The following is a 27,179-nucleotide window of genomic DNA, read 5'->3' as shown; positions in this document are numbered from 1 at the left end:
AATAAATACAAATAAAAGTACAATTTCCCGTGCACTCTGGATGGACTGTCCCATCTCTGTCTGGTGGTTTCTTAATCGCCAGTGGAGAACCACTGAGATAGACCAATGCACTGACTGGTGGCGTCTTCCATGCTAAGGCAACTGTTCCTATCTTGGCTCCGCTGATGTTGGGGTTGGATCATTGCTTGGTGGTGGGTAGGCTTTTCATAGTCATACCTGGCCTCAATCCACTCACCACCAATAACAAACCCATCTCTCCAGCGGACACATCTGAAAATGTCCCCAGACTTTGCCACACACCCTCGGTAGGCAACGGACTTACCCTGGAGTGAAACCCCTGCTATTTATTTCATAAAGTCACCTTTTTTTTTTTTTCATTAATACATCCAACCTTGTTGAGCGTCCTTCAGAGCAAGGCAAACTCTGATTTCTTGAGTCGTCTACACAGCTACCCTTTGATCGTTATGAGCCACTTTCGGAATTATCTAAGGACTAGATATTTGCCTCATGTACATGTTTTATTGAATGCTTTATTCCATTATAACAAATATAGCATTTAAAAAGTACCTTAAGGGAACCTGGTTGGCGCACTGGGTTGAACATTTGCCTTTGGCTCAGGGTCATGATCTCAGGGTCCTGGGATTGAGCCCCGCAATGGGGGTCTTTGCTCAGTGGGGAGTCTGCTTCCCCACCTCCCCATCTACTTGTGATCTCTCTCTCTGTCAAATAAATATATAAAATCTTTTTTAAAAAGTACTTTAAAAATAAGAGTCATCAAAAAGTCAATTCAGCGTGCCAACAAGTAAAAAAGTAATCGTTTCTAAAAACATGTATTAACTCATTGATACATGCCTCACCTGCTGTCTTAAAGGTTTAAATACCTTACGTAATTTGAATTAAGTGTGATTTTTTTGAATTAATGAAATATTCCCCAAAGTGACTACATAGTGAGAGTTTACTCTCCTTGAAAAAAATACCACTAACATCACGTGTTGCAGTCAAGACAACCCCGTGACCAACAGATTTGTGTGAACCACGGGAAAAACAAGGTCATTTTTGTTCGGTGGTAACATGCGGCTTACAGGATCCATTTCACCGGAAATCTCCGTTTGAAATTTCCTGAAAGAAGGTTTTCTGTTCCCATGTCAAAGGCCATGACGTATGCAGGTGTATAATACCGACTGGATAATGACTGAAATTTAGAAGGCATCTCTCCCCACATCTGTTTTTAATTTAGATTTTCATTAATTGGATGGTAAGCTATAATTTTCAGTTTCCATTCATGGGAAAAAGTATATGCTGCCCACATAACTACTGATACCTTGATTGTTCCATCAACTTCATGAGCAGAAACTCACCTGAGAGTGTCCAATTTTCATGTCGTTGTAAGGGACCCTTTGGTCAGGGACAGACTGCAGACAGATGCCAGGATCGAACGTGGAAGAAAAATAAAACCTGTCTCCAGACGTGATGTCCCTTGCCTGACTGGGACAATTAGGTGTGGACCAAGTCGAAAATGACAAAGTTAAAAACCAGTTTTGCAATCTGGTTCGGATATGCCAACAATCTGTGCGATTTCTACGAGGGGCAGGAAGGTTTCTATCACACGTACCCACGTATCCCAAATTAGAGACCGTCATCTTAGATCGTTACGTTCAGTTTCATGCAAACTGTATTCCTCTTTATTTATTGCTAGACGTACCAGATGTGCGTTGGATCTATACCTCTCCAATGAGTTGATTTGGTATAAAAATCTTTAGATAGAGGAGCACCTGGCTGGCTCAGTTGGTGGACTGTGCAACTCTCGACCTAGCGATTGTGAGTTTAAGCCCCATATTGGGTGTAGAGATGACTTAAAAACAAAATCTTAAAGAAATAATAATAATAATCCAAACAGTCATGGAAGCAAAAGAAAAAGAAGACATTTGCTTTTATCATGTTACATTACTTCATGTAAGCCAGTGCTCTGATTTATTTTAAGACCTGGGTCTGTACACTTAATTTTTTTTTTTTTTTTTTCCGCACTGAAGACACTAACTCTCTAGATTTCCAAATCGTGCATGCAGAAGAGATCTCTCAAAACGTAGAACTTCAACTTGCACTGTTTTGAAATTTCCTCATGGAAAACTTGTAAAAGAAGTGGCCTTTTGTATGGTCGAATGATTAATTTGCTATGTAAGGGAAGGTTTTTGGCTTTTAAGTGTATTTGCCACTTTATCTGTTGGACCTTCTAGAAAAGGCTAAGTGAGCCCCTGAAATGCCAAATCTGCTTTACTAGAACTTTGAGAGTAACTTTGCTCCAAAGTACACATCCTCTATTTTCTTGTTAAAGCCAATTGCCCAACCAGCTTTTGCTAAGCCTCAGGTACCAGCCTTGCAGACCCTAGTTCTGTAAGGTGGTCCCACAGAGATCAAGCTTCCCCTGCTTTCTTAGAATCTGATTTACAAAGGAAGCTCCATGACACAAAAGGGTCTAATCTTCTATGAAATGTATGGTTACCCACAACTAGACACCATATTCTCCATTTTGCCTAGAAATAAAAATGGGCCAGGATGCATTGTATAGTCTATGTACTGGCTGGCTTACATTTCTGACTGTAGGAATGAGGGCTCTCCATTGGGTTCACCTGCAAACCCCACTGTCCTATAAACTTTATCATCCAACACGTGTAGTGTTGCTTGGAGTATATCTAACAGGTCATTATAGAATGTCCCTTATAGATAATGATAGTAAAATCCTAGGGTTATGTAGGGAAACATTATGCCATCTTTACAAAATCTTTTCATTTTGAGTTAGAGCTGCTTGATTTGTTTGACTGATTATTTGTTTTACAAAGTCCTGGAAGCAGCAAGGGTTCTCCTCCCCATCCCAGTCCAGGAAACCATGCATCTGGAACTACGTGTCAGACATGAGATGTTCTCCAGCCCACTGAGCAAAGGAGCCCAGAATAATGCACCACAAGATTCGGATTAAGCAGGTCGTGGAGGAAGTTGTTCACATGCCCAGATTGTCGCCTCATGGACAAAAAAACCTATGACCGGTTGACAAAGCAAAGACATGGCTTGGGTTTGCCCTGAAATCACCTGCATCTACGGCTCCTCGTTATGGTGGCTTGGGTCCTGTTGGAACCCCAAGTTGCAACAGGGGGAATGGTGCTTCGTGCAGAGTAGGAACAGAATGGAAATTCTGAAGCAGAAGCGAGTGTTGTTTGTTGAGCTGTCAAGAGAGAGTTCTGTAATCCATGACACGTGTGTTTCCAAAGCATAGACTGAACATGTGTCCCTTTATACTGATCTTCCTCAGCAGGGGACTACGTATATGCAGACTGAAGATATAGGGTACAGAACATGTCATGGAGACCATTGGTTTTCACCCTGTTTTTGCCCTCATTCATTCATTCATTCAACCATCATTCTTGTGTAGACACCATATGCTGCTCCTTCTGCCCTCAAGATGCCTTTGTTACAGAAGGTTCAGGTGGTTGAGCGTCCAACTCTTGGTTTCAGCTCAGTCAGTTCATGATCTCAGGGCCATGATCCCAGAGTCATGATCTCATGGCCGTGGGATCAAGCCCCACATTGGGCTCTACACTCAGTAGGGAGTCTGCTAGAGACTTTCTCTCCCTGTCACTCTACCATGCCCTGCTCTTGTGCATTCTCCCTCTCTCTCTCTCTCTCTCTTTAAAATAAATGACTAAAATCTTTTATTTTAAATTTTTTATTTTTTATATACATATATTTTTATTCCCAGGGGTACAGGTCTGTGAATCACCAGGTTTACACACTTCACACCAGTCAGATTGGCTAAAATAAAATCTTTTTTAAAAAAATCAAATGCCTTTACGTTGTCTGGGACCCACAGAAAAATGCCTTAGTCTTTCTGATTTCATCTCTCGTGCAAGCTATCATCTTTCCTTCTGTGGGACGTAAAACAGAATGTGTGGGTGTGGGTGTGTGCTGACACACACATTTTGTTTCTCCCTCCAAAGCCCTTCCTCATCACCCATGTGCGGAATAAATACATAGCAGCGTTATGAAAAAGAAGCCCTTCATTATTTGACGGTGCTGGTATGAGCTGTATATTTTGAACAGAAGCTAGCTATTATTCCTCCAAATGAATGGATCTCGATTGTTTGCTGTCCTCAAAGTATCTCCAAGTGCCATACATTTTTCAGTACAAGAAAGTCATCATTTTGTTTCTTTCACAAACCAAGACAGTGCATATTCAATATTTTAAAGACAGGAGAGTGCTTTTATTTTTACCTTTTATTTTTTTGTGGCAGGGACACAGAGTCAACATAAGAGGCCATGCGTGGAATTATCTGTCTGAAGGAATATTTCATAAAACACGCCGCATTCACAACAGCAAGAGTTTCGAAAGATTTGTGAGCAATTCTTGACAATTTCATACCAAATCTAGTTCTCCTTATTTTGCTACGGAGCTTTTGAAAGTCAGACGTGAATCCGGGTGCTGGAAGCAATCATACCAATTAGCGGAGTTCTGTGACATGTCCTGTTCTTCTTCTCAGGAAAGGAATGGGGTGTCGGAAATGGACAAAGACAAGCAGGCATTTCTGCTCTGGTGTCTGTGCGCTCTCTGCTGTGCTTTCCTTACAGGTTTTATATAAATGGCCTCCCTCTGACCTGAATTGTGAGCTGGCCAGCGAAAATGTTACCCATCCCCAAACCTCCAAATGGTGCTTACTGTATGGACCCTAATTCCTGGGCTTTGAATGGCCACGTGGTAGCTCCCAGACAACATTGTTAGTTTCAAGAGGGTTTGTACTGACTGGGATGGATTGATTTTCCAGATATATTTATTTATTGTAGAGAGAGAGCCCATGAGCAGTGGGGAGGGACTTAAAGAGGGTTGGGGAGAGGATCTCAACAAGACTCCCATTAAGCTCAGAGCCCAGCACAGGGCTCCATTCCACGACCCTGAGATCATGACCTGAGCCAAAACCAAGAGGCAGATGCTTAACTGAACACCCAGGCGCCTCCCAACTGGCATGAACTTATAAGGCATCAAAGCTTACCTGACTACATGAAGACTTCCCATGTCTCAGGTTGCATGCTCTTAAGAGAGCAAGCTGGTATTTTTACATATCTTTAATGAATATGATATGAAAAACTTGGATTATTTTCCCCTAAATCATATAGATTTATTATTAGACCTTGCTATGTTTTTCCTCTAGGCAGCTCTGTGCTACATAAAGGAAAGTGAGGACTTATAAAGAATTCAATGCTCATTTTAACGGTTTGGGATGTTCTGTGAAGCCATTCTAACGTGGTGGGCAGTTAGACTCTGAGTGCGGAGTTAAAGAGTGGCTTCTAAAGAAAGTGGAACAAGCAGTCTCAAGTAGACTCAAACTTTAATTTTCCTTTGCATTTGTTCTTTGGCAGCAAAACCATCTCGGAGGAAAAAAAAATTTCGGGAGCAAAGACTTGGTACATAGAATGGGTGATAGTGATAGGTATAATTGAAGTGTGCATCTTTCTGGTAAAAGGGGATGTGCACCATGTCAATGTGTTTGTTGAGGGCCTCAACTAGTAGGGGAACGTAGAAGGATGAGGGAGGAGGCAGAGAGATACTCGAGATGTGGGCTGATGTCTGTCTGGCAAGTCTCTGCGAGATCGCACAAAACAGGTGCAAAATAACTTGGTAGAACAAGTTATGGTTGCCCAACAACCATACTGGGCACAAAAGTTGAAGCAAAAGAACATAGAATAACTGAGAATACCAAGACCTGACCCTTAGGTCCATAACCATCATGTAATTGGGATGATTTCACAGTAAGAATGACCCTACTCGTCTTCCAGCCCCCACTTGCTCATGTGGGTGGATGATTTGGGGCATACTTTTTTTTTTTTTTTCCCCAAAGCCAAACAAGTATCCAGCAAATTGATTGACAATTGATGGGCAGAGAGTCAACAGATATACACCGAGGTAACAGACATGGGCAAATGACAGATACATCGATAAAATGAACGTCTCCAATAATAGAATTGTTTTTTTTTTATAGCTCTTATAGTAAGAAAGCCAATGATTATGATACAGATGGAGACATGGGTACTTGGCTACCAAGAACCTGACTTTTAATCTACATACCACTCAAGAGAATTCTGCTGTATAAGGGAGCCATACAGCAATAAAAATCTCTAATCTCTGAATCCTGGGTTGCAGAACACCTGTGATCCAAAGGTCGAGTAATGAGAAAGAGGGCTTTTATATTTAAATGCATAATATGGATTTTTATCAAGCAATAAAATATGCATAACCATTACCATTTGGCTTTGAATACATGTACAAAAATCTGTTTCTCTCTCTCTCTCTCTCTTTTTTCTTTTTTTGGAAGAGTATATCCTAAACCTGACTGCCTCTTGGGTATAAGAAGCCAGCACAGACGTTTTAAGAGAACATATATAGAGGTTCTACCAAGTTACACGCATTGCCCAATTCCTAGGAAAAAAGCAAAATACTATAGTGTGATTGATGGCCTCTCTTGACTCTCATAATCCAGTGAGTGACAATGCTCCCCCCCCAAAATAAATAAATAAATAAAAAGAAGGGGTAAGGTGCCCAGGCATCCTATAAAGAAATCATTCATATTATGGATCCGCTTGAAATCCTTGTCCCACGTCTTAGGAAAATGAAATTTGTACAAGGGCTCATTCACACATATTCCCGGTAGATCATTTCATGAACCTGCAGGTCAACTACTTTTATCAAGCGAGGTGAATAATGTCATTAGTTGTACTTTAATTTTATATTAGTTACATTTGCTTATAAATATAAATGAATCAACTCTAAGTAATTACATAAAACACGAGCCTGTGTTATTACAGAATTAAAAGGAAGCCCTTGGGAACTTTTCAAACATGTTATAAATATAGGGAAATAAAAGTATCCTCTAGTTTCTGCTGTTTTTTCAAGGATCAGTGATTTGAGTTTGAGGTGAGATGCCAAAACTTCTCAATTTTATTAATAATTTTTCATTTTTTTCTTATTTATCCAAGAAGTACCAAACATAAGATTTGCTTTACTTTTTAAAATTGATTTGAAAGGTTAGCCCAAAGCAACCACTTGAAAGACTAACTCGTGAGCTGACTTGGAAGAAATATCATTCATATTTCAAATCTACCTGAATTTTAAAATCTGTACAGACATTTTAATCTTACAATTATATTTGGGTAAACTTTTCTTGGTAGAACATCCCAAATACAAATAAAACCTGTGCATATTTTGTGTAGGCATGCAAGGGTCGTATGTACGTTACCTAAATAGAATGTTACTTTTTCCTACTTTACTGGAGATTTTTTTTTCTTTATGTATACTGTACATTTTTTACCAATACACTTTTTAAGGTAATTGCAAGAAGGCTTAGAGAATTAAGTAATTAAGGCAAAATATCAGAAATTACCAAGAGGTTTTTTGCTTAACACACATCTGTTTTACATTTTAGTATTTTTTTAAAGATTTTATTTATTTATTTGACAGAGGAAGAAGTATGCTCCCTGCTGAGCAGAGAGCTTGACACAGGGCTCGATCCCAGGACTCTGAGATCATGACCTGAGCTGAAGGCAGATGCTTCATTGACTGAGACACCCAGCATCTCATTTTTTTTTTTTTTTAGGTATTTTTGAAATGACTTTATTGAGCTATGAACGACATAGAAGATGGTCTACACGGTGTCTACCAACGGATGGGTTAGGTGGTAAGTGTATCCCCATGAAACCATCAGCACAATGTATGCCTTGAATGTTCCCAACACTCACAAACGTTTTCTCCTGCCCAATTTATCATTATGCGATATTATTTTGTGATAAGAGCACCTGTGTGATAAGATCATCTAAGGTGGGATCTGCCTTCTGGTGGGATTCTGTGATCGAAACAACGAACGTAGGCTCAGGTGGTCCCACAAGCCTATTGGGTGGGAGAGAGACTATGCGGAACAGTGTTGCATCCTGTGCTCCAACATGCCATACCAGCAGGGATTCCTTCCTTGCAACAATGTTTCTCCCTTCTGCCCATTGAAGCAAAGGGATGTCAGCTAATTGATTCAGGAAGGGAACACAGTGTATCGAATGTCATAGAAAAATGATGTCAGGATTAACGGTCATGGAAGAGCCCTTTGACCTTGAATTAGGAGTAAAGGGTGAGATGTGGGTTTTCCGTGACGGTTGAATGAGTTAAAATCTATTCTGTGGGATGACCGCAACTCTGAGGTGTTTCGCAAAGTATGATAACGAATTCGACAAAGTTAAAGGGGAAAACTTACCTTTCATTGCTCTACGTGGTGGAAATAGGAACTCCGACGACGATTTGCTATGTCATAAAATACACTGCTGACAGTTAATCCTCATCTTTTCACATACATTTTTGGTGTTTTATACTTCCTTTTAGCACAAATAGAACTCTTCCTGCCAGACTCTTCGTTTTTTGTTGCTTTGCGGTAAGCACTCAAAACATTATTTTATCCTTAAGATATACATTTCCCAAAATTTATTAGTTTAATAATACTTTAAAACATAAATATGCATTGTGTTGTATCCATCGTTTTGATGCCATTATTTAATAATTAAATCACCTTTAATTATTAAAGAATTATACATAGTAGCTATATTTATGTCGTTTCCATCGAAGAGGTATCATTCTTTATGGTAATAAAACAATGCCAAAGAACATTCCCCCCCCCAAGTTTTTACTTAAATTCCAGCTAGTTAACCTACAGTCCAATATGAGTTTCGGGTGAAGAATTTAGTGATTGCAAAAGAACTTTTTTTTTTAAGAAAACGCCTATTTTCATAGGAAATAAAATATATGGAAACACAGTAATATGTACACACAGTGTTTTTGTTAGCAATGTGGTAGGTTTCATTTCCTGCGATGTCACTTACTGATTTCTTGGGTGTATATTTGTTTAATCATCACAACTTTAGGAGGTTGGGTGTTACGGTTATTCCATAAACGAGTTAAGAATTCGGGAGCTCGGGGCGCCTGGGTGGCTCAGTGGGTTAAAGACTCTGCCTTCGGTTCGGGTCATGATTCCAGGGTCCTGGGATCAAGCCCCGCATCAGAGAGCCTGCTTCCCTTCCTCTCTCTCTGCCGGCCTCTCTGCCTCCTTGTGATCTCTGTCAAATAAATAAATAAAATCTTAAAAAAAAAAAAGAAAGAAAGAAATCGGGGGCTCTGGGAGACTTTGCATCCCTGCCTGAGCTCACCCAACTTTGGAGCAGCAAACTGGAGAAGAGAATCAGATTCAAAGAATATTTCTACCTTACACCCTAATACCCCAGCCATCCCTGACCCTCCAACCAGCCCCCAGAATAATCCCGCCTGTGTTTCACAAGGTCACCGTTTTTCTTTAAGAATATGCAGTATGCGCTGGTTATTAAGAAAAAATATCGAAGTAATGATGAACATGGCGTAAATAGTCATTTAATTTTTAAAGGGTCCTTATTTATAGAACATGACCATGGGACTTCCCCCCCCCCCCAGTGGTCTGTCATCCCGATGGAGTCCGAATGAGATCCTGGGTGATGGAGATTAGCAGGATGTCCTTGTTCAAAAATGGAAACCAGGAGGGGAGAAGGTCCCAGGGTGTCCTTTGAAAGTCATGCTACGGCACTAAAGAATTCACCTGAGTCCTGGGTTCCCACCTGCAGGCTATAATCGGGTTTGTGACTCCAGGAGCAAGCCCCAAAGCATCCTACATCATCACAGAGGACACCGATAGGTTATATTACATAATTTTCACCTGCCATGGATGCCTATTAACTCTGGGAAGTACAAAAGATGAAACTAATGTGACAAAGGATGAAACTAATGTTACAAAAAGATGAAACTAATGTTACTTTTGTAACTGCCTCATGCTACCCTCCCCAATTTTGTGGCAAACTTAGCAAACTTACTGTAGCATTGCTTTCCTGAAGGTCTACTACAGACACCTTGTCCCAAAATGCTCCCTGAAGCAAATTTATCGTTCTACTGGTTTCCTCACGAACGCATTCAGTCGCTCCCTGTTTTTATTTAATATATGTGTACACATCGTTCAACACTTTTAAATGTTGTATTTTAGCATTGATGTTATCTTTCCCTTATGCGTGTTTGCAAACACTCTTCCCTATAATTTTACTGCATGATTAGTATTTAATTTAATATATTTAGTTAATATGTTGAATGTTAATGATCATATTTATTTGGTTATGAATAGTAAAGCTTTATTAATATTTTAATACAATATTTGCTACTTATTCCTGGGCAATAATAAAAACTGCACAAAGGCAATACTGTTTGATTTCTATAAGGTAAAACACAACACTTTTTTCTTTAGCATAATGGACACGGAAGACTTTTATTTTTTCATTAAAAACAAACATTAGAGGAAAATCTTATTGCAATGTGTCACTCACATTTTTAGTTGTTTTCTCCTTTTTTCTGTTGCTAGGAAATCAGGATACCCTTGAATCAGGCAACATTAAACACATTTTAGGAATAAAAATGAAGAAAAAAAAATACCAGAAAAATTCTGTGTAAAATTTGGATGCAGACTTCTCTTCAAATTTTACCATCAAAGTCATTAAGAGTTTGGAATTTAACTAAGTACAAATTGGTAAGTACAATTATTAATACAACAATTAATACAATAATATCACAGTGTATCAATAAGTGCACATTTTAGGGTTTTTAAATTTTTTTTTATAGTCAGTAGATTTGGCATCTAAAGTAGTAAGTATACTCGTGTTCAATTTCAGAGTTGTCTAGACAATGAAATTTGTGAGGATATTGAAATAAAAACATCGTTGTTTTGTGTATACACATGCAAACAGCTGTATCTTTTAATGGGTTTGTATATATTTTCAAACGTAAATGCATATATTAACAAGAGTGTATGCCAGTGAGACTATTAAGACCAATGCTTTCAAGGAGATATTTCAATTTTTGATTTTAAACAAATAATTACACAACCGTTATTTCCGTTTGAGCTAAATGCACGTGAGTTTGTTTCTGTTTGAGCTTAGGAGCAAGTTTCTGTTTGAGCTGAACTTGCAACTAAGTTCATTTGTGTTTTTTTTTTTCTTTTCAGGGCGGAGAGGAATTAATCAAAGAAGCACATGGTGGTACTTGGAAATATGAAAGTGTATTTTCATTTGCATGGGTAAGTACACTGCTGTAATTTGCAATTTGAACAATTTGTGTTATCAGGACTTGTTTGAGGAGGTATTTCATTTTTGAATTTTGAACAAATAAAAAAAACGGTTGTATAGAGAATGTTAAGTCGTAAGTGTACCAGGATTTGTAATCATAGTTATTTGGATTTTAGAAGTTGAATTACAATTTGAATTCGTGAGTAAAGCAGCGTTGTTTGGGATTAGAATTTGTAGGTAAATGATTGTTATTTGAAAATTTGAATAAGAGCATCAGAGTTATTTGGAATTGGAATAAGTGCATCTGTGCTTATTACCGGAGATACTTGAATGTTGGAATTTTATCTGAAATATGAGTTAATAAGTAAACCAGTGTTATTTGGAATGGGAATTGATATACGTAACAATCCTGCTTACGGTCTTAAATTTTTGAATTTAATTTGGAATTCAGCTAACGAGTCTACTAGTGTTATTTAGAAAGGCGTATTTGCTTTTTATCCAAATTGAATTTAGATCGGTAAGTATACCAGTGTTATTTCAATTTGAGCCAGCAAGGGCACACAGATATGTTCTCCGATTCATTTGGATTATCAAATCTGAAATGAAATTGAAGCTAATAATTAATCACTGTTGTTTGCTCTTAGAGCTAATAAGTGTCTCAGTACTTATTAGGGGTGCTATTTGCATTTTGAAAGGTCCACTGGAAATTTCCATTGGAAAATTCCAGGGTGTTCTTTGGCAGTTGAAATTTACATTATAATTGAGCTACTAAATACACCAGTGTCCCTTGTAATTAATGTGAATAACAACACATTTCAGGGGTTTTGACTTTAGCATATGAGTTTAAATTCCAAGTAGATGTATACGATTGGTAATTGGAATTTAAAGGACTACTTGGATCAGGTCCCGCTGGTTGTTAAATTTATTTGCATTTTAAAATTGCTATTGGAGTTAGAACTAGTAAGAACAGGAGGTCATTTGGAATTTCTGCTTATATGTGCACCAGTGTTTCTGTGTTTGTTTTTTCATTTGGGAAAGTCGAGTTAGAATTTGAATACATCGAGCCCAGTCACTTTTCCTTTTAGCTAATCAATGCACTAGTATGTTTTTATCAAAATTAGTATGCCGCTGTTATTTTGAATTTGATCTAACACGTTAACTAATGTTATCTGACATTTGACTATATACATTTTATATAAATGTATAAATGTGTGTGTGTATATATATATATATGCATGCATGTGCTGCTTGGAATTCGAATAAGTGGAATTATTCTTATTACTAGAGAAATTCATATACCGGAATTTTAAATGAAATTTGAGCTGATAATTACAGCGGCATTATTTGGTAGTGGGAGGAAGGTGTACCTGTCCTTGTTACGGGGGTTATTTGGGTTTGGGGATTTACATTTTGTGTTTTTATTTTTTGGATTCCTCAGCTGGGGATTTTACATTGAATCTGCATTGACACCGGCATTAGGAAGAATTTAAACAGCAAAGTGTATCAGTAGATTTCTGGAATTTGGAATTCTAACTAAATATTGAACTAGAAATTAGAAGATATACTATGCACTACAGCAACGTTCTTTTAAATATTAATTATTAAGTTCACCAGTGCTTGTCATCCTTTTCCTTTTTATTTTTTTATTTTTTTTTGGAATTTTAATTGGAATGTAATAATACTCCTGTTATCTGAAATTAGAACAGAGACATTTACCAGGGCTCATTATTACTATGATTTGGATTTTGGATAGTAAATTGAAACTTGAAATCATAAGGAAACCAGTGTTATTCACAGCTTGAACCAATAATTAGGCCATTGCTTGGAATCCGAGAAATTTGGATAATCCAAGTAAAATATGAACTATTAACCCAGCAGGGTTCATGGAAATTTGAACTTCGTACGAGCTTGTTTCCACAGTTACCTGCATGTCTATACATGATCTAATATGTACATCCGTGGTATTTGAACTTTGACGTCGTACGTGTGTTCAAGCTTGTTACCAGTTTTATTTGGATTTTGGAATTGGATTGGATTGAGGTAGGAGTTAATACAGAAATCAGCCTGACTCAGAACTGGACCCAGTAAGTGAGCTCGTCCTTTGGAATGGAAATTGGAATGTGTACGCATGTATGATTTGAAATTAAGATGAGTCACTCTACTAGCACTTGTACTGCAGATGCTTAGGTGTTGGAGCTGGAATTTAAAAGTGAACTATTTGAGAGAGAAAGAGAGAATGAATGAGCAGTGGGGAGGGGCAGAGTGAGAGGGAAAAGCAGAAAAGCTCTCAGGGAGCCCGATGTGAGGCTCGATCCCAGGACCCTGGCATCATGACCTGAGGTGAAGGCAGATGCTTAACTCACTGAGCCCCCCAGGTGCCCTAGAATGAAATTTCATCGTGAACTCTTAAATGCATGGGTGCTTCTGGGAATTTTAGCACAAGGTCACTGATTGCTATCACGGTTTTTTGATCTGTAGATGAGTAATAATGTTGACTCATCATTTCAGCAACATATTTGAAATTCCAAGTATTGGGGCGCCTGGGTGGCTCAGTGGGTTAAAGCCTCTGCCTTCAGCTCAGGTCATGGTCTCAAGGTCCTGGGATCGAGCCCGGTGTAGGACTCCCTGCTCAGCGGGGACCCTGTTTCCCCCTCTCTCCCTGCCTGACTCTCTGCCTGCTTGTGATCTCTCTCTGTCAAATAAATAAATACAATCTTAAAAAAAAAATCTTAAAAAAAAGAAAAGAAATTTAAAAAAAAAATAAAAAGAAAAGAAAAGAAGTTCCAAGTATTAAATGTGCTAGCACTGATTTTCAGTTCTGTTTAGATTTTAAAATTTGATTTTAGATAACTAAAAACTAATATGCATGCTAGTGATTGTTACAGATTTTGAAAAAATGTGATATGGAACTAGAATTTGAACACAACTATACATCAGTGCTATTTTGAATTTAAGCCAACGAGTGCGACGGTGCATGTTATCGCACTTATTAGATTTTAGAATTTTATTTGAAATATCAACGAATAATTACACCAGCGTTATTTGAAATTAGAACTAATCATCGTTCTGGCATTTGGTAAAAATGTAATTTATATTTCAGAATTTGAATTGCAACTTCAATGACCACAGGTGCCATCTGCAATGGAAGCTAATAAATACATTAACTTTTTTATAGATATATTAATACAGAATGGAAATTAGAATCAGAATATAAATTAATAAGTACAGCGGTATTATTTGGAACTCAAATAATATGAGTACTGGTTTATATTCTCAATATTTTTTTGAATTCTGAAACGTAAAGTTTACAAATAGCGTTATTTGAAATATTTAGTTAGCATTGTAATTTGATCCAATAACCACCCTGTTCTTTTTTTTTATTTTTTTTTATTTTTTATTTATTTATTTGACAGAGAGATCACAAGCAGGCAGAGAGGCAGGCAGAGAGAGAGGAGGAAGCAGGCTCCCTGCTGAACAGAGATCCCGATGCGGGACTCGATCCCAGGACCCTGAGATCATGACCCGAGTCAAAGGCAGAGGCTTTAACCCACTGAGCCACCCAGGTGCCCCCAATAACCACCCTGTTCTTATTCACGTTTTGAGTGAATAAATGTAGCGGCATTTGCTCACTGGATTACTCAAATTTTGAAATTGGAACAGAACAATGCAATAAATATTTTGAATTTACTTAAAATATGAACAATAAGTCTAGTAATCCCGGCTTTTTTAGACAGATTTCTCTTATGGACGTTGATTTGGAATTGTGATTGTATGTACGTGATGTTATTGGGAGTGTGAGTGAAAAAATGCACTTTTGCACATTATGGGGCCGTTCTGGTGCGTGTGAGAATTCCCCTGTGTACTGGCTACTTACAGATAGAATTTTACTTACTCTAATTAATTTTATATCTTTGTAACATCAGCTCTCCCAGACCATCCATTCAACTGTTTCTACCAATTGGCTTCTGTAGGACAGACAGATGTCTAAGTATTGACATCATTTTATAAATCAATTTCAAGCCTTGCCCCCCAAAACCAGGATTTTATTAAGACTTTCAAAGTGATCCTAGATGATCGTTTGAATCCCATGAAAACCATCAACAAGAAACCTGGGAGCTCGGGGCACCTGGGTGGCTGAGTGGGTTGAAGCCTCTGCCTTTGGCTTGGGTCATGGTCTCAGCGTTCTGGGATCGAGTCCCGCATCAGGCTCTCTGCTTGGTGGGGAGCTGCTTCCCCCTCTCCCTCTGCCTGCCTCTCTGCCTGCTTGTGATCTCTCTCTGTCAGATAAGTAAGTAAAATCTTAAAAAAATAATAATAAACCTGGAAACTTAATGACCAATTAATGATAGAGCATAAGGATGGGACCTAATGGGACATTGAAATAGAAAGATTTGCATCTCAAAGGATTAAGAGACCTTCTTGGAAGGGAATGCACAGCCATTTCCCCCTCTTTTTAACCAAACAGAATCTTCCGTTGCCGCGCCAGTTCAAACACATGTTGACGTGAGCTCCATCCTTCTAGCTAACATCGACCCCAGCTGAAAGTATGCATGACACGGTCCTCACGTGGCCATATACAGGCCATTCACACGACGGAAACAAGGTCAAACCCATTTGTTCTCACACATGATTGTTTTGTGAAATACTTCTTGGTTTTTAAAAGTGTTACTTGGAGATAGTAGGTCAACATGGTCAAAGGCATGTTGAGTGGTCTTTTATGGTCAGAAGTCATCCTAGGGGAACGGGGTCACGTGTCCTTGGTTCTTTCTAGATTTTCCAGGTAGCCCTGAGTGTCAAAGGATAATTACTGGTAAAAATAGCAAGAGGTAGAACATGCACTAATAATCACCAGACAGTAGCTCTCCAATCCTGTACGTTACCTGAGAACCATATAAGGGACATCCAAAGAATATCTAATTTTCCTTTTTTCACGGGACGCGTGTGAGTGTGAATAACAATTAACAATGTAATAGGTATGTTAACGCAAGCACACGGTTCGTGAAACGTTGCACGCTAAATGCCATCTATCAAAAACGATGTTCAAGATACTCTCCTGGGCGGAAGAATTCACAATACATGTTTTGGCAAACCCCTGTCTCCACAGTTAAAAACACACGTCCCCAAACGCTAGGTCATTCCGGTCTATAATATCACCAAACACACAAAACTTGGCTCACTCTTTAAGCAGACTTTTTACACGTACGTAGACTGGATTTCAGAAGCTGGAAATGCATTCAGAGAACTCTCTGGGGAATTTTGTGTAATAGTCCAGCCCCAAATTTATTTTCCAAAAATCCGGTATTTCTGGCTGTCTCAAATCTATATACAGCGCCTTTAAACATAGATTCTAGAAGGATAGGCATAGTTCTGTTTTAATGTTCTCTCTCCCTGAGACGTCACTCGTGGATAGATTAATTTATTTAACACCTTTTAAAAAAAATAACAAAATATCAACAAGGAAGACGCAATTGCTCATGTCACAAAAGACAAATCATGCATTTGGCAATCGTGCTAACAACGGTCGTCCCCTAAATTCTCAACAATTGAACTTTTTTTGTATCAGTCTCAGAATCCACAGCGCATCACAGACGGAAGCTAGAAGAACGCAGTGGAACATATTGAACAATTTCCTGTAGCAATCCTAATGATGTTCGAATATTAAAAGCAATAAAGGCAACCAAAAGGATCCGTGGTCCCATTTCCATATAAATTATCTTCTGTTTCCTTTTCTACGTTTCTTTTCCCCCTCCTGTGGTTGGTTTAATTGATCAAATGGGTTATTTTACTTACTAAACATCTATCGGGTATATACCAGGTGTCAGATACTGAGCTAACCCCGTGGAAAATTGAGACAGATGCAAGATGCTACCTGCCCCGGAGGAGACCATCATCTTCTCCTAGGACATGAGATCATGGTGATTTGCAACTCCCAGCGATGGATTTCTCTACCTCGGTGTGTAGGTGAAAAGATCGTGGAGGAGCTTCAAGGTCGGCCTAAACATCCCCGATGAAAGCAAGCATGGGGAAGCGGAGACAGAGCCAAGAAACAAGATTATGACAGTGGAAAGGAAGTCAATTTTCTCCTTCAGACGGTGGCCATTGTTTGCAAAATTGGATTTAGTCTCTGTCCGTGAGACTCAGCCCTCCGAGACAGGGTCGTGCTCTTCCTTTACTGGAAACAGGGCGTGAAACCACGAATGAGATACACAGTATCCTCATGCAACCACAGACACGGGCGGGATACATTGACCAACTTTGTTTCTTCTTCATGGGAGTATCACAGAAGTAAAAACACCCTCAGGCTTCTGGTAAGAAAGCGCTTGGGAAAGTCGAGAAATGATTAAAACGAAGCTGCCCGTGTTAATCCTTCACTCTCTCTACGGTCGCCTTGGAAAAGAGAGTGTAGGAAAGACACGTATTTTGTTGGATTAAAATTGACTAAAGTGTGGAAATGTTGGTTTTTGCTTCCTAACCCAAACTGCATTGGGTGGTTCCTGTCTCACACCAAGAAAAAGATCCTTCTCACCAGAGGCTGAGCTTGCAAAGGAACCGTAAATGACAGACACAACGAATGTCAATGGTACCTCCCCAGGATTCACGCATAAAAGGAAGAATTGCGTTCATCACTTCATGATTAATCTGTCTTCCCGTAGCGATGGGAGACAGGAGGAAGTTGTCATGTTTTACAATCTTCTGTGTAACTCTGGGGGCCCGTCAGCCTAGGGGAAAGTTGCCGCATTTACAATAAAACAGAAGGCCCTGAATTGGAGAGTTTTTTGCTGGTGGGGTTGTGGCTACTACCTGAGCGTTGAACTTGATAAAGGAGCCTCCCTCATCTATTAAAATACGTTCGCTAGAAAAGTGGATGGACACAGACCCGTACGACAGACGCACATGCATCTCCTGGTTTTACGTGAAGCGAAGGAAACATCCGTCGAGGAGTAGCAGAAACTGTTGTCAGCACGTTCGTGTGACAGTCGCACGGATTTCATCATGAGTGTCTCTGCCGTGTTTCCTACGGGTGACGTGGAATGAGCGCCAGTGGGAAAGATGGCCAAGGTTGCATGCACTTTGCAGCCAGAGCTCAGAAATCATGAACCCCAACCATGGTGGTGAGGACAGAGACCAGGCATAGAAGGCAGAGCTAGCTTGGCCGAGAGGAAGGCCAGTGCGCCCCGGATGGTATGCATGTGCAGGACAGCTGCTGTTTGTTGCAAGGGCTCCAAAGTCCTGGGCACACAGTCTTGGAAGCCCCTGTGCATATTGGAGCTCGGGGAGCTCTCCACACCGCTGCCCCTTTACATGCAAAGACATGTAACACCTTCACATCGGTGGAAAGGTCAGCCCCAGAACCCAGAGATACAGCAAGGTGGGAATCCATCCTTTTGGGAAGAGAAGACCTAGCACGGGACAGGTGCAGAGCCTCAGAGCAAGACCACAGATCTCTGGGTTGGGGGGGGGGAATCACAGCTGACACCCCCCAAAACTGCATCCTGGTACCCTCAACGCACCGTTGAACTTCTCAGATTTATTCAATTTCTCCCAGGCATGAGGAAGGATGGTACTTAGCCTTGATGTTTCTTTCTTTCTTTTCCTCCTCCTCCTCCTCCTATTTTATTAACAGACTTTATTATTTTGGAGTAGTTTTCGATTCATAGCAAAATTGAGAAGAAGGTTCTAAGATTTTGCATATGCCCCCCGTCCCCACACAGCACCCCCCACCGGATGGTACGTTTCTTTCATTTCATGAACGGACATCAACATATAATCCCCCAAAGGCCCCAGGTTACATCAGAGCTCACGTGATGGGGTACGTGCAATGGATTTGGACAGGTAGATGATGGCTTGTATCTACCATTACAGCATCATGCAGAATAGTTCCTCTTTTTTTTCTTTTTTTTTTTTTTTTAAGAATTTATTGATTTATTTGGGAAAGGGAGAGAGAAAGCATGAGCAGGGGGAGGTTCAGAGAGAGGGAAAGGGAGAAGCAGACTCTTTGCTGAACAAGCCAGATGCAGGGCTCAATCCTAAGACCCTGAGATCATGACCTGAGCTGAAGGCAGAGGCTAAACCCACTGAGCCACCCAGGTGTCCCTATGCAGAATAGGGAAAAAATCATCTGCACTCCGCCTGTCCATCGCTGCCCTACTCTCCCCGACCCTGGGCGACTCCTGATCTCTTTACTGTCTCCCCAGGTTGGTCCCTTCCAGAATGTCATGCAGTTGCCATCCTCTGACTTACAATCCTCTTTCCGCCTCAAGTTCTTTCACTCAGTCTATGTCTGTACGGGTTCCTCCATGTGTTCTCATGGCCCGACAGCCCGTTTCTTTTTGGTGCTAATACTGTTCCATTGTCTGAACAGGTCACCGTGCAGGTACCTAGTCAGCTGAAGAACATCATGGTTGCCTCCCACTTTGGCCAATTATGAACCAAGCTGCTGGGCATGTCTGTGCATGGGTTTTTAAGTGGACCTAAGTTTCCAACTCCGTTGGGTAGATATGGGGCAACACCTGCTGGATTTCCTCCTGTAAGAGTAGTTTTAGTTTTGTAAGAAACTGGCACGCCGTTTTCTCACGTGGTGGCACCGTTTTGCATTCCCACCAGCGATGAGGGTCAGTTGCCCTCGCTGCCCTCCTCACCAGCATCTGGTGCTGGTCCCCGTACTCTCTTATCAGAGGGCGATCTCAATCCTGGTGGACGAAATGTCCGAAGAATGGTGACAGGTGGTTTAACCTACAAGTTCATGTTGCAAACCTAGATGCTTCCTAGAGCCCTGTTATTGAAATGATCTCTCAAATGCACGGTCCGCGTCATCTCGATGTGGGCTCTTCTGGACTGACCCCTGGAGAGTCGTCTTGGGGCCAACAAAACGGTTTAAATGCCGGCCTTTCGTTTGTTGCTGATTTCTGTTTAGAGTGAAAGGGATGGACGCAGAAAAGAGACGTAGCAAAGAGACTTTTACATAACGGCCGCTTGCTAAGGTGAACATTCTACACAAAACTCAATATCCCTTCAACCTCATAGCAGAATGTTGCTAAGTAGAAAGACGTCATTTTCTTGTACCTTGAGCACAATTAGTGGCAGCTTGATTACTGAGCAGTTCCCCTCTTTGGGGGTGGGGGCAGATGGCCAAATGCATAATCCAGAAGTGACCATTAGAACCTGGTAGTTATTATCTTGGCAAATATAATGGGGCCATAAGTTGGTGTATGTACATACTTCTCCGACTGTTTGATGAATGTCTAATGCTGTCCATTTCCAGGGAGACGTGCGCCCTTAATTTTCTAACGATTAAATATAAGTTTTGGAAGATGAGATTCCTCTATTGTCTCACGTAGGTGTCCTTTAGGAAACCGAGGCGACATATTTTCAGAGACAACAGGTAAGGTCAGGATACCTTTATTAAACGCGGCGATTGAGGAAGCGGACGTGCTGATCTCCACTTGGGTTAAATTACGATTACCCTTTCTTGGCCACGGCTCATAGATTTCTGTGTTTTCCTTCTAATCACCGCTTGATCTAAATTGGTGTGTATTGTGCACTCAAAGTTACATTGTAGCTGTTTTGTATTTCCCACTCGTTTCTCTTTGGAGACAACGTGTTTGAATTTGTTGGTTTTTACCATTATTGTGCTCTCGGTCAATGATATGGTAGTCAGATGATCTTTCTGCAAGGCATTATTTCTTGGGACTTTGCAAATTTTTTAGTGTCTAATCTGGTGGTAATTTTTTACTGAAATATGTTTTTTTTAAAGATTTTATTTATTTATTTGACAGAGATCACTAGTAGGCAGAGATGCAGGCAGAGAGAGAGGAAGGAAGCAGGCTACCCGCAGAGCAGAGAGCCCGACGCGGGGCTTGATCCCAGGACTCTGGGATCTTGACTTGAGCTGAAGGCAGAGGCTTAACCCACTGAGCCACCCAGGCGCCCCAGAAATATGTTTCTTTATAAAAAATACACCTTTACAAGGCACGTAGGTGGCTCAGTCAGTTAAGCATCTGGCTCTTGGTTTCAGCTCAGGTCATAATCTTGGGATCATGTATCTGGACCTCATGGTCAGGAATCTGCTTGAGAGTCTCTCCCTCTATCTCTGCCCCTCCCCCTGCTTGTGCTCTTTCCCTAAAATGAATAAATAAATCTTTGTATTTTCAATCTTCTCAATACATTTGTGTGTATATGTGTATTTGAGTACGTAGTTACATGTAAAACATAAGTTAAAATTGTGATATTTCAGGACACGTTTCTGTGTGTGCGTCAACATCGATAACTCTATTGATGTGAGAGCAGACATTCAGGGTCCGAGGATACGCTCATTTTCCCAACTTTTGGCACTGCTGACATGTTTTCTAAAATGGTTATTCCAATGGGACAGAAGGGTTTACCGATTCTGCCTTTTTACCACGGCCTGTCCTTGAGATAGTCAGTTTTTTTTTTTTTTTTTTTCATTTTGGACACCCTGCTAGATTGGGTCGGAACACGAGTGTCACATCCAACACACAGATGACTCCAGCTGGCGTGCCGAGACCCTCCCTCGCGAACCACCTACTTATTTTTATTTATTTCTTTTTATCAAATAGTCCTTCAATAATTCATGTAAAATAATACATTCTCCTAAATACTGGCTATGAACCCTCTGCTGAAAATATCTAATATTCAATATTCTCGTAAATATAATCTAGATTTAAGGACCTTGTGTTTCTATTATTTTACAGAAAGGATTGAAAACCGAACATTACAAATGTTATAAAGAATAATTCAATTTGCCACTCTTCCTTTTCTGTAAAGCTTTTTTTTAAACATTTGTGGCCAAAGGGGGGGAAAATGTGTAACATGAGATCTACCTGATTCATAAAATTTTAGATATAGAGTGTAGTATTTTTAACTGTGAGTAATTTTATATAGTGGATCTCTAGAATGTGTTCATCTGGAGTGACTGGAACCCCACACTTTTTTTTTTTTTAATTAAAATATAATGTTTTATTTGCCCCAGGGGTACAGGTCTGTGAATCGCCAGGTTTACACACTTCACAGCACTCACCAAAGCACATACCCTCCCCAATGTCCATAATCCCACCCCCTTCTCCCAAACCCCCTCCCCCCAGCAACCCTCAGTTTGTTTTGTGAGATTAAGAGTCACTTATGGTTTGTCTCCCTCCCAATCCCATCCTGTTTCATTGATTCTTCTCCTACCCACTTAAGCCCCCATGTTGCATCACCACTTCCTCATATCAGGGAGATCATACGATAGTTGTCTTTCTCTGCTTGACTTATTTCGCTAAGCATGATACGCTCTAGTTCCATCCATGTTGTCGCAAATGGCAAGATTTCATTTCTTTTGATGGCTGCAGAGTATTCCATTGTGTATATATACCACATCTTCTGTATCCATTCATCTGTTGATGGACATCTAGGTTCTTTCCAAAGTTTGGCTATTGTGGACATTGCTGCTATAAACATTCGGGTGCATGTGCCCCTGTGGATCACTACGTTTGTATCTTTAGGGTAAATACCCAGTAGTGCAATTGCTGGGTCATAGGGCAGTTCTATTTTCAACATTTTGAGGAACCTCCATGCTGTTTTCCAGAGTGGCTGCACCAGCTTGCATTCCCACCAACAGTGTAGGAGGGTTCCCCTTTCTCCGCATCCTCGCCAGCATCTGTCATTTCCTGACTTGTTTATTTTAGCCATTCTGACGGGTGTGAGGTGGTATCTCATTGTGGTTTTGACTTGTATTTCCCTGATGGAACCCCACACTTGCAAGAACAGCAAATCCCTGAAGCCTTTTTGTGTGTGTTCCTTTGATCAATGTTCATCGAACCCCTGTTGCAGAAAACAACATTCCGCAAAATCTTCCACAATAATACGGAGTTAGCTTTCATGTGTACATCTAATTCTTATGTGGACTCTTTTCTCCCTGTGGTTTGAGGTAGCTGTTCTATTTATTTTTTAATTTATTAATTATTTATTATTTCTTTGTGTTTTTCTGTAGGGCTGCCCAATATTCCTCTGATGTACCAAATCAGCTTGCTTTCCTTGCAATCTGGGCTCCAAACTTTGTCATAGACTCATGACCCACATCTATTTCTCCATTTTTTCCCCTGCCTCTCATGGAGTCAAAAAATTCACTATCTGACGGAAAAATTCATGTCTTGTTATTTCCTTTTAAACATAACATCGTTTCCTGCCTATGGCACCTTTACATCTTGTCTTTCGCGTTAACCCATTTTTTATTATGTGTTTTTGTGCATATTGAACTCCTCCACCACCCTGGGATCGTAGGGTTTCTTGAATGTGTGTTTAATGGCATCTAAGTGTGGACAGACTCTCAGAGACCATCTTTTCATTGTTCCCTTTTCCCCTTCTGATGTGTCTCTGGAGGCTTCTTCCTAGTAATAATTCTGTCTTCTAGAATCGCTAATCACCTTTCCATGCCTTAGTTCTGTTTTCAATCCTACAATTTCTACCGAACCTGTTAACGCTCTCCATGGCCTTGTCGATACTCCTAACCATCCCAATTTTTGAATCTATGGATCACAGTCATTTACAACTCCTATCCTGATACGCACGATAGCTGCATTTTGCTACCGTTTGGTTTCTTGGGTCTCTCTCCGTGCATCTTGGCTTCAAGCCATTTGTGATGGTTTCCCCTTCCGTCCGGTTCTCTTGGAAAAAACGCTGGCCATGTTAAAATAATGTTGAGACACAAGAGTCTCTTTGGAGACATGAAATGGAAAAACGAAATAACGGATGATGGTCGCTTCCTTCAAAGACGGCTTATTATTTTCTTGACCTAATTGCATTCTATAGAGTTGAAGCTGGTTTTCACACAGTGCCAAGACTCAACTGTTCACTTTTTGGCATTGTTCAGCCTATCAGGACTCCAAAATGAGGCTTTATTATTATTATTATTTTTTAAACCAGACACCTGCTCCAATACACGCTCTCATGTTGCTTTTGTCTTCCTTCTACACGGAAATCACCCATGGCTGTGCTCAGACCCTCAGGCCGTCAAACAATGCTTGTTCTAGCTGCCACTGGTGAACCGTTTATACTCGGAGTGTGTGCCAGAGGAGGAGAGAACACCTCAGGTCTCTGGAACCCTCACCACCCTATTTCTCAGACACTTTCTCAGATACTTTCAAACGGAAGTCATTTACCATTTCTCCCTCCTTGTATGGTTGGTCAACAGGAAAGCTCCTTGTAACTCAAGACAATGCAAAATAATAATAATGATAATAAAGAATAGCTTTTCAACTTCTCCATGCTCTTGGACGTGAGGCTTGAACTCCCTCCCTACGTGATGGTGAGGTCTACAGCGCCCACCTGTTAACGATGTCCATTCCTTACGTGAGTCTGTTGGCTTCAGCTCACTCTTACCACTTCGACTTGGAATTCTCTGAATGTCCAACAACTACAGATTTTTCCCTCCTTGATACCGAGTCAATCACCTGCCTATTTTACTTTTTTCAGTCTCCTTTTCTGTTTGAAAGGAGACCAAATCAACTCCTCCACCATAAGAATCAGCACTTATCAATTGATTATATCCAATTCGTTGGACTCGAGTGTGTCTTGAATTCATTTTCATTTGGACGTGAATAAATACAAGTATGTTAAACTTATTTTTCTATTGGAAAACTGAGCAATGACACAGTACATTTTGAATCCCAGAGTTAATCGGATTCAATCAAGAAAAGGAGATTTTGCATTCCTCTTTTGAGCCATAAACATCCTCATGGATTTCTAACAACTTTTTGTTTCTTTATTCAACACACACACACACACACACACACACACACATACACACTCAAATGGATTTACAGTTTAGCAGAAAGGACAGAAAAGTCAACGTTTACCACTGGGTGAATCCGTTTAGGAAAAAGTTGGTCACAGAGAAGCACATAGTATAACTATGAACAACCTAGGAATCCTAAAATATTTGAGGTTAACTGATGATGAAAGAAACAAGAAAACGTACAAAAACATAGGAAAGTCTACTGACTTCCCCCTTTTATGTTGATAGAAAATCAAACTCCTTCATGCCCACAGAATATAGTCCTTGTAGAATATAGTCCTTGTGGAAGGCCAGGAGGGATGCATACATCTCTGCCTCTTAACATCTCAATGACTTAGGATTTTTTTCAGTATATTTTCTCATTATACTTGTTCAATATACTCCTAGAATAGTTTTGTGAAGGATTTTCCTTTAAAAAAAAAAAAAGTCTAAAAGACAAAAAAAAAAATAGTTTAATGGTTGGCCTTAGACTGTAGAATATGTGTCTAATGATCATGTTTATGACCATTTAACCAACATTCCATATTTGATTTTTGATTTCATGCCCCGAAATTTCTACAACGTGAAATGTTGGAATGTTTGAATGCTCCTGCTAGGAGAGAATTTGAGGCCTCATGATCATATATGTGCCGACAAGCTCTCACATACACTTTTTCCCACTTGCGAGTTCTTTTTTTTTTAACCAGCAAGGAAGAGACTCTCATCACAAGGACCAAAAACCGTTTTTCTTCTTCTATCTCTGTGGGATGATGGATGCTAACTTAGTGTGATAATCATCTCCCCACAAATTAAGTCAAGTCGTCATGCTTTATACCCTGAACTTAGGAAGCCCTCCAGGTCGATGGTATCAAGGAAACGGAAAGAGAAACTTTCTCAGCGGTGATGTCGGAGCTTATCTCGGTGTGTTGTGTAGTTGTGTTATCATCACACCAATAATATAACTAAACATTTTCAATTTTCAGGGTCAAACACCTAGAATTAGAACTCCTGGGTCGAACGGTAGTTCTGTTCTTAATTTTTTTAAGGAAGGCCCATTCTGTTTTCCGACAAGAGATCACACGCTGCACGATGGAGGTGTGGACAATACGAAAGATCAAATTCTAAAGGAACTAATACATCATCGGAAAGTGATAGGAGCATTCAGTGTGGACCAGATATTTGAATTTCCGAGAAAAAAAAAAAAAGTGAAGAAAAGGAAATTGTTTGAAGTCAAGCCAACTCCTATCATTGACCTACAGGAGGACTTCAGGAACTAAAATAGTTATTAGCTTTCGAGTCTCTAGAGTTGACGCAAGTTAACAAAAAGCCTTTTACACAGACCCTCCTTTGGTAAACTTTAAAGTCACCGACCACAAAGCAGTTGCAATTGGCTGGGATTCTTTCAAGCTTAAATAGCTTGATTCTCAGAGAGGAGAACCCGTCGAGGTCACAAAGCGAGGCTCGGCAAACCCGTCCTCAGGGATTCCTGAAAACGGGAAAATAAACGTAAAAGCTTTGGTGGAAATCATACTTCCAGCTTTCACCTTGTTCCAAAGATGAGTTAGACCTCTCTCTCTTTGGTGACCAAATGGGTTCATTGTGCATGAATATTTGCCCTCGTGTGTGACCTTTCTCCACTGTCATAAAAAACTCCTTCCTGATGACACCCTCGTGTCCACAAATGAAACAAAATTAATGCACGGACACTGGATAAACGTAATAGGGCTTGTCTCTGCAAAATATTCTTTTTTTTTTTTTTTTAACTATCTCAAAAATTGTTTTGTCGACTGAAATCGAGTCGCTGCAAATAATCAAAAAACCAACCTCCAAAAGGTCCTTGAGCGGTCAGTATTGGCTATCGGCTATTGCGGAATCCAGTCAGGATTCAGTATCTCTGAGCACACTTCCACAAAAGCTGAATATGCTAGTTTCAGAACCTAACAAATGAAAACCCTCGCTCAGCTCTATATTGATTTTCCTGTATTTTTCACTGCTACCTTTCGTAATATAAATGTGCTGACATATCTGTGATTAATAGGTAGATATAATTTCTCCATATGTTATTTAATACAAAATATATACATTATCCTATATTTCTCACTACTACCTTTCAAAATATAAAGGTATTGACCTATCCGGGATTAATAGGTAGATATCACTTCTCCGTATGTTATTTAATTCATAATATATACATTATCCTATATTTTTCACTACTACCTATTGTAATATAAATGTGCTGACCTATCTGTGATTAATAGGT

General features: G+C 39.9%; 1 long non-coding RNA gene across 1 annotated transcript; it reads left to right on the top strand.

The window, feature by feature from the left end:
- Positions 1 to 11,169: 11,169 nt before the first annotated feature.
- On the top strand, positions 11,170 to 26,474 carry LOC116583349. The gene is made up of 3 exons (XR_004282692.1): positions 11,170 to 11,385; positions 24,619 to 24,753; positions 25,903 to 26,474. It is a non-coding gene; the product is annotated as an uncharacterized LOC116583349 (long non-coding RNA).
- The last annotated feature ends 705 nt before the right edge of the window (positions 26,475 to 27,179 follow it).

The sequence above is a fragment of the Mustela erminea genome, chromosome X (assembly GCF_009829155.1).
Source record: "Mustela erminea isolate mMusErm1 chromosome X, mMusErm1.Pri, whole genome shotgun sequence".
NCBI classification, from domain to species: Eukaryota; Metazoa; Chordata; class Mammalia; order Carnivora; family Mustelidae; genus Mustela; species Mustela erminea.
This window is presented reverse-complemented; position numbering and strand designations above follow the sequence as displayed.